Source organism: Dreissena polymorpha, chromosome 4 (genome assembly GCF_020536995.1).
Source record: "Dreissena polymorpha isolate Duluth1 chromosome 4, UMN_Dpol_1.0, whole genome shotgun sequence".
Lineage (NCBI taxonomy): Eukaryota > Metazoa > Mollusca > Bivalvia > Myida > Dreissenidae > Dreissena > Dreissena polymorpha.
In genome coordinates this window covers 75,712,021-75,721,466 of record NC_068358.1, presented here as the reverse complement: position 1 = coordinate 75,721,466, position 9,446 = coordinate 75,712,021, and the positions used below count along the sequence as shown (strand labels likewise).

At 34.0% G+C, this 9,446-nt stretch overlaps 1 protein-coding gene across 3 annotated transcripts in view; it reads right to left on the bottom strand.

The window, feature by feature from the left end:
• LOC127876885 (tumor necrosis factor alpha-induced protein 8-like) overlaps positions 1-9,446 on the bottom strand; it is a 174,236-nt gene that overhangs the window by 77,627 nt on the left and 87,163 nt on the right. The window lies entirely within an intron of this gene.

The window sequence follows — 9,446 nt, the reverse complement described above, 5'->3', positions numbered from 1 at the left end:
CGGGACACACGAAGCTACAAATTCTAAGAGCTAATAAATTATAATATTTATAACCTTACGATTTGTTTTTAAATTATCAACGAAATACTTTCATGGACTCTTTATATAATACAACATTACGTATTTATAATTACGTATAGAGGTGTTAAATAATTTATTAAGATATGCCTTTAAAAACCACTGCACACGTGGTAACACGTTCTGCAGGCATTGCGGATTTCATTTACCAAAGATCTACCAATAAACATCTTGAAAGATCTTTGCAATCACGGATATCAACAACGATAACGGAAACGTGGCTCAGATAGATTATTAAGTTCGTCTCAAGGTCTGCTCTTTTAATGTTAAATATTATTCCTGAAATCAGCAAAATTTAATGATCATGTGCCGAACAAATCAAATTCTCGTTAACTGAATTGTTTCCAGAAAGTAATTATATTAACGCGTTTAATTCGTCATTTCTGTGCATTATATGAGGGATTTTATTGAATCTTACACTTTGATTAAGTACTTTCACTCGAAATGTTCAGCCTTCCAATAGCAGTAAAGTGGACATAAACACATATACGTTAAGAGAAACAACTGTCTACTCCTGTTAAATGTGGAATACGAATGCACTGAAAATACAACTTGTGTGAAAAAATAGGCAAATAGTATATATTATTCAACTTACTTTGGGATATATTTCAAGTGCTTAATTTCATGCTCATTTTGCGTAATGTATGCTGGTATGTGTATACACATACCTGATGTATGTAAATGTTCGTTTTTTGTTGTTGTTTTTGTTCGCTCTGTGTATCAAGTCTTCAATCCATTTTAAGTACCCGGCATTATCCCGGGGGGGGGGGGGGGTAATTTCCCAAATTTTAGGGTAGGGGTGTCCCGCTGATACTTCCGAAATGTGACCCATTTTTATACCGGAACTCTGATAAAGTAGACCCATTTTGATACAAGATTTTTGAAAAAGCATACCCATTTGTATACGTTACTATTGAGAAAGTGGACCCATTTCAATACAAGAAGTTTGATAAACTGGATCCATTTAAATACTAGAATTTGATAAAGTGGACACATTTCATACTAGTATCTCTTTCATATCAATACAGTATACTTATTGAATTTGCTATTATATCTTTCCCGCTACTGAAATTTACTTTTTGATACCCATTTATATACTAGAATGACATTTATCATACCCATTTTGATACTGATACTTTCAAATCTATATGCATTTATATACAAGCAAATTTCTTATTTCAACACCATGGGAAGATCCAGGGGGGCGGGGGGCGGACGCGGCGTACGCCCCCCCCCCCTAAAATCTCCAAAGTAAAGTAAATTCATTTGATGTTTACACTTAACTAGATCTAAATAACCTATTTAAACTTGTCAAAGCCTTCAAAATCACTAAAATCGTGGAGCTTCCCCTGGACCCCCAAAACTGTAAACTATGCACTTGTTTGGCATTATAAGAAGGTACTTTGATGAAAGTATATAAGGCGTGACATGCTCGAAAAGTGGTTGTCAAAGCCTTCAAAATCACTAAAATCGTGAAGCTTCCGGGGGGCTTCGCCCCTCTAGACCCCCTAAACGATAAACTATTCATTTTTTGGCATTAAACGAAGGTACTTTGATGAAAGTATATAAGGCATGACATGCTCGAGAAGTGGCTGTCAAAGCCTTCAAAATCACTAAAATCGTGGAGCTTCCGGGGGGCTTCATCCCCCTGGACCCCCAAAGCTATAAACTATGCACTTTTTTGGCATTATAAGAAGGTACTTTGATGAAAGTATATAAGGCGTGACATGCTCGAGAAGTGGTTGTAAAAGCCTTCAAAATCAATAAAATCGTGAAGCTTCCGGGGGGTTTCGACCCTCTAGACCCCCTAAACGATAAACTTTTCATTTTTTGGCATTATACGAAGGTACTTTGATGAAAATATATAAGGCGTGACATCCTTGAGAAGTGGTTGTCAAAGCCTTCAAAATCACTAAAATCGTAGAGCTTCCGGGGGGCTTCGCCCCCCTGGACCCCCAAAACTATAAACTATGCATTTTTTGGCATTATAAGAAAGTACTTTGATGAAAGTATATAAGGCGCGACATGCTCGAGAAGTGGTTGTCAAACCCTTCAAAATCATTAAAATCGAGAAGCTTCTGGGGGGGGGGGGGCTTCGCCTCCCTGGACCCCTAAACGACAAACTATGCACCTTTTTGGCATTAAAAGAAGGTACTTTGATAAAAGTATATAAGGCGTGACATGCTCGAGAAGTGGTTGTCAAAGCCTTCAAAATCATTAAAATCGTGAAGCTTCCGGGGGGGGGGGGGCTTCGCCCCCCTGGACCCCCTAAACGACAAACTATGCACTTTTTTGGCATTATAAGAAGGTACTTTGATGAAAGTATAAGGCGTGACATGCTCGAGAAGTGGTTGTCAAAGCCTTCGAAATCACTAAAACCGTGAAGCTTACGGTGGGCATCGCCCCACTGGACCCCCTAGCAGAGCTTTGCCCTGCACCCGCCAGGGGCCCTAGCGGCCCCCTTGATCACCAGCAAATCTTTCAATATCCGGCCCCCTCCCCCTAACCAGAAATCCTGGATCCGCCCCTGAACACCCATATGCTCAAAACCATACCCATATCTATAATTTTAGTCGAAAAACACACCCCATAAAATCGGCACACCCCTATATACCCTTATAAAGGAAGTTACCCCCCCCCGGGGGGGGGGGCATTATACTTAAGCTTTTTTCTATAATCAGTGTTGGGCAAGTATTCAGTACTAAGCTTAATGTATTTATATTTTCAATGTTCGTGTTGATATTTTAAATCCATTACATGTCTATATATACCGGTAGTAAAGTCATTTTTCATATGCTATATTATTGTATTATTATTATATTATATATTCAGCCTGAAATAATTCAGTTTCTTTCTGTCATCTAATAGCAAGTTCTATTATCATATCTGGGTGTGGGTTTCATTTGCACAATTTATCGTATAGTCAGGTTTTTTTTTCATATGCTGAAGAGATCATATTTATATTGTGAAGATATTTCCATGTTCTATAATGGGTTGTCTGTTTATATCCTAATGCTGGTTCATATCATATTCCCGTAGTCAGTGTCTAGTTCACCACAGGGTAGCCAGTTTCGTGATAGTTTCCCGTTGTATGTTATTATTTTTTCACCCTTTAACAATTCAATGATGTTCATACGGGATAGTAAAAGTTTCTGAATGATATTTTTATAGTTATGCGCTGTCAATATAGTATCAAAACTCATAACATTCATTCTATAACTCGATCAGCGGTAAGTACTGCGTGAAGAGTCATATCAAATATAAACTTAAACTGACCTTTCACATATTTTGGCACGTATTGAAGTTTGTCATTAAATGCTTTCTATTGATAAATGTAAACATTGGATAAAAAAGCTCCACTAAAAAACAAGAATAACATTTAATTAAGAAAGGAAAAAAAGTAACCCTCAACTGGGCTCGAACCAATGACCCCTAGGGTAAAAGTCTAACACTTAGACCACTCGGCAATCCATGCTTATTCAATGAGTAATGTATATTATACTTTATATAAGCAACCCTCGTAGTGTCACAAAATATAACAACAACAACAGAACTCTCCCAATTATTCAATCGTTTCGCGTTGCAACGCTGCGTAATTTTCAGGTTTTTTAATTGCCAAAAGATGCATATTATGGATATATTAAAGCATGGTAAATGTTCAGTATTACTGTTTCCTCACAGATATCTTAACTACAACGAAAACATGCGAATCTGTATCATTTTTTAAAAATTGTGTCAATTTACCAAAACGTGATAAGGCCCCTTTAAGTTTATAACATCAATACTTCGATGTTTCAAGAGTTGAACACTTGTATTTGTGGCGCAATAGTTAGTTACAGCAACATAATTCGCTTTGGGTATAGGTAAGCCTTGCTCTTACCGATTTGTAATTTTGAAATTATTATTGTTCTCAGTGATGTATAATCTTCAAGTTTTGTCTTTCTTGACAACGTAATTTACATGTATGTCAGTAAAGATATAATAAGTTTGCAGTTAAAAGTAACCGTTGCATGAGAATAGTGTGAGTTTAATTGAATGTTTTTTCGGCGTAAGCTGTATTAAGCCAGCTTTTCACCCTGACTTGACCTTTGTAAGTCTCCAATAATACTAAAATAAAATTTCCCGCGGGTAGGTACGAATGAATACACTTCATTTATTCCATTGGCTGATTTGAGTATAACACCAGAACATTGGAAACATATCCGCGTCTTTGTAACACTGTTTTACTGCATGAAACAATTTTATCTCTAATGAAAAGGCTCAATAGATAGAACAGTTTTACAATCAATTTTCGACATAAATACAGTTTGTGCGTTCACCTTTTATTTTCAGAGAATTACCAGCGCAAAAGCGTTTATACTAAAGGCTATGTTGTCATATTTAGAACTTACTTGCATTGCATTTCAACCCGCGAGGTTTCGGGTCAATTCGCGGCCATTTGTGAAAGTCAGAGTTTATATACAGTTCATCACCGGAGTTCGCAGAAGGGGTTGCGATCATTCAACACCGGTCTTACTGACAATACCGTAGTGACTGTAATGCATTGCATTCTAATCCGCAAGGTATCAAGGTCAGTTTGCGGTCAGTTGCAGAAATCTTTATATAAACGCCGTCTCGTAAACTTTGTGCACTTGAAGTCTGTTTTGATCAGAAAGATACTAAATAAAGATATTCGGCGATATTATTGTGGTATGTCAATCATCGATTTTTAATATGGTTTCAACATTTGCATGATAAGGACCAATTTTGATAAAATTAATTGGAAATTTTTATCCATTTAGACCAGTTTATTAAGCATGAGCACAATAATTCACTATACTATAATTATGCAATTAAATAAGATTCGAGTATTGCCGGCTGACCTATATGCACTCGTTTATTTTCATGTTTCTTGTGTTTTTCTATTCTGTAAATATAGATATCTGAGTAATAATATCACATAAAGCAAAATAAGACACGAAATCTGGCGCAACACCCCGTAATTGATTTGCTTATGATGTAGCTAAGAACTGCGCAGAAAAAAGGCATCCGCTACTTTTTATCTCATAGAGATAACTTTTGATCGTTCATAAACATCGACCACAATCAACGCCGTATATCTTTTTTAAAGATATTTCTTGTTTGTTATCAGAACAGTGGGGTGGGCGCGAGGCGGGAAAAGGTAAGTCATACACATATTGTGGACATGATACATTATGGTAAATACCAATCTTTATTCAAAATGCCTTTAGAATTACTTCTATCAGCGGGACAATCATGTAGATCATTGTATATCCGAATCACTTTTAAGTAAAACATACAGTAATTTATCAGTTAACTCGATTACATTTTTTGGCAGAACAACTGTATAGGGTTTTTCATATAAAAGTTAGTTTAATGTATGTATAATGAGTATAGTGAAAATACACTCGAGGCACTATAACCCTACAGAGGTCGCATGTGTTTGGAAAGGCATTTCAATTAACAAACCATAACAATCTTTATGCAGATGACTCTACCTTACATGTATAGCTGACGTTGATATTAAAACATTCAAAGTACTTTGCAAAATGACTTAGATATAATATCAAATTGGTGCTCTTTTAACAATATGTAAATACACCCAAGCAAAACTAAATGCATGGTATTATCAAGTGCTAATAAATCTACAAACACCTTATTACTTAATATCAACAACATTGTTATTGAACAAATTGAACATTATAATTTACTTGGAATAACTGTTGACATACATCTCACCTGGCAACTGAATAAAAATAAATAAATAACGCCTGTCGAAACCTCAACTCAAAGCTAGCCTTATTAAAACGAATTAAACCATATCTAAATTATGAAACGAAGAAATTGTTTTATAATTCATACATCTTACCAAATATGGACTATTGTTAGACAATACGTACGGTGCTCAGCCACAAGATCAAATTTAAAAAGGTAATTTCAATACAGAAACGAGCTGCAAAAATAATAATGAATAAACCATTTTCTTCTCCTTCAATTCCAATTTTCAATTAACTGGGCTGGTTGTCATTTGAAAAAAGGTGTACATTTCTTGTTGGGGCTATAGTGTACAAAGTTTAACAAGGCTCAATGCCGCATTATTTTGATGACGTTATTTATGTATCGAATAGCAATAAATACTCTCTTAGGTCTACCACCCACAACGATTTACCATCTGTTGCATTTAAAACCAATTACGGAAAGCGTACTATTGCCTATTGTGCGAGAAATATATGGAACTCTATTCCAAATAATATAAGACAAGCACCTACAATTATTTCAAAGGGATCTTTTCACGCTTTGGTAAATTGACAAAATTGAAAAAAGTTGTTTCAGATTCGCAAATTTTCGTTTTAGTTATGATATTTGTGAGGAAACAGTAATACTGAACATTTACCATGGTCTAATATAGCCATTATATGCATCTTTTGACGATTTTAAAACCTAAAAATTATAAAGCGTTGCAACGCGAAACGATTGAATAATTTGGAGAGTTCTGTTTTTGTCGTTAAATTTTGTGAAACTACGAAGATTGCTTATATAAGGTATAAAATACGTATGGGATGTGTACTCGGCGGAATAGCTCAGTAGGCTAAAGTGTTTTTACTTCAGGACTCTGGCAGGACACCAGGGGTCACTGGTTCGAAACCTGCTCCGGGCAATGTTCTTTTCCTTTTTTTAATTTTATTCTTGATTTTTTACTGGAGCTTTTACGATCCAATGTTTACATTTATCAATATAAAGCATTTAATGAATAAGTTAAAAAATGCCAAAATCTGTGAAAAGGCCCCTTTAAACGGCACTTTAAAAATCGTTTGCTAGAAACGCAAAACTTGTTTTGATGTGTATGTGGATTGTATCGATTAAAATACCGTTTTGGTGTAATAATGACAACATATAGGCTAGAAGTACATTTATTATCAATTATTATTGTCATCATCATCATCATCATCATCATCATCATTTATTATTATTATTATTATTATTATGCTGCTTTTTGAATTATTTTAAGGCTGACTGCAGTATGCTAGACATTGCTTAGTTATATTTATATATACTGTGTTTTTGAAGAACACATTGTAAAAAATAAATGTTATTTGTCAATGTGTTATCTTCGTAAAATAAAGTGTATTATTATTATTATTATTATTATTATTATTATTATTATTATTATTATTATTATTATTATTATTATTATTATAACACACTTTGAATAAATAATATCAAAGTTATTCATATCCTGGTGAGTGCAGGAGACACATCTCAAAACGAATATATTTTGGAAAACATCAATATAGGAATAATGATACACAAGAAACATAATTGAGGTAAAATGTTTCTAAAAAGTGTCGAAAAATTGTTGACATATTTGAATGAATTTCACATAAACATGTATTGCTGCAGGCACCTGTTCTTGCGATTTTAGCGAATCTACGCGGCCACAACAAAATTGACGATATAAACTATGTTCATTTCGGCTGGAAGAGGTTAGTCGTCTGTTCAGTGATACACTCCCAGTCAAGCACCAAACACTTTTTAGAAACCCAGTCATGACATTACAATATGGAATATCTTTAATGAAGATACGTGCGCGGGGATTATTAGCGTAACATAACACTAAAGCTTATAAAACAACACATATTTTGAACCACAGGTGGTTAGCGTGAGGCTATGATATTAATAGGTGAAAAAACCATTTTGAATGATAAATAATCAAATTATAACGAAACATTAACTTTTCTGAAAAATAAATTTTTCACTATCAAATATATAATAACGAGGTTATTAACTTAAAATCACCCGAAAACAGGGTGCATCGCGTTGAACAGCCATAACTTCATCAATTGTGGAGCGATTATTCTGAAACTGGTCTTATTCAACGCAAAAACTAATTTTCTTTATGGAAATGTACATATCTTGTAATATTTCGACAAATGCTGGGTCAAATTTTAAGAAATAACACGATACATAACTCGTGTGACCTACTTGTCAGCGATCAGACCCGATTAATCTTTGTCAATGAATATAGAAATAAATTAGCACTTTTAAGGTTGCATTTGAAGAAAAAGATCTAGCAAAATATCGATAGAGTCCTTGATGTAGAAAATAATAATTAACTGTTGTTTCCGTGGCTTTCATTATCGCATGCATTGAACAATCTTATGAAAAGCCGTCTTTTGAGTAATAAAACATATATCATAAAACTTATTCATATAACGGTATTGGGATATATAAATATAGACAAATACAATTAGAGTGTTGTTTCGTTTCAAATTTGTTCCACAGTTATCTCAAATGGACACACACGAGTAATCGCCAGTTTAAAACTTAAAAGGATAGGACAATTCGCCTGTGACATTGTGATTATTAAATTATAGATCCACTAGCATACGTTGCTCATTACTATGTTTGTAAAATGTTCCTTAATAAAAATATTCAACATGTAAACTGCCTTTTTGTTTACATCATTCTAAAAATATGTTGTTGACGCGAACAAAGATTCTGAATGGATGAGTAATACCGTTCACCGGACGCCTCATTCGAAAGTGATTTCTTCTAGCACCATGATATTGTACAGGTAAACTGGCCAGATATGTAAATATTTACATTTTACTTTTTGGTACTGTTCGTAGATGAATCATGAGCCATGACCTTATCTATTTATATCATGAGCCATGACCTTATCTATTTATATCATGAGCCATGACCTTATCTATTTATATCATGAGCCATGACCTTATCTATTTATATCAGAAAGGAACATATTATGCTTATTATTTTCCTTATCATCTACATGTTTGTTCTAGACACGAGATCCCGTAAAACAATATGTGTTGTGTTGAGCAGCTTTAATATACATATACACAATCCTGAGAAAGCTGGGTCAAACATTTGGAGTGTTATTCTTAGCACAGGTGGTTCGTGTGTGGGTATGATATTAATTAGTAAAACATCATTTAAATGAACAATAATCAAATTATAACGAAAAATCAACTCTGAAAAAATAATAATTTCACTATCAAATATATATTATTACAAGGTATTTAACTGAAAATCACAAGAAAACAAGGTGCATTGCTCTGAACAGCTATAATTTTTATTAAAATTTAATTAAACTGAAAGCTAAATATATTTGGGTGAAAACCGTAATGATAAAAAGTTGCACAGAACAAGTTTCACTCTTTTCTGATATATTTTACCTAAAAAGGCACTTGCAAACTGAAAGTTTGTTTTTATAAATTAGCGACATTTTCTTTTTATTTATTAAATAAAACAATTGTATTTTGGCGTCAAAAAAACAAACAGGAAATGACGTCATGGCGTTAAAACGGCAGTGACGCAAATTAGCGCCAGATACACATGCATATACA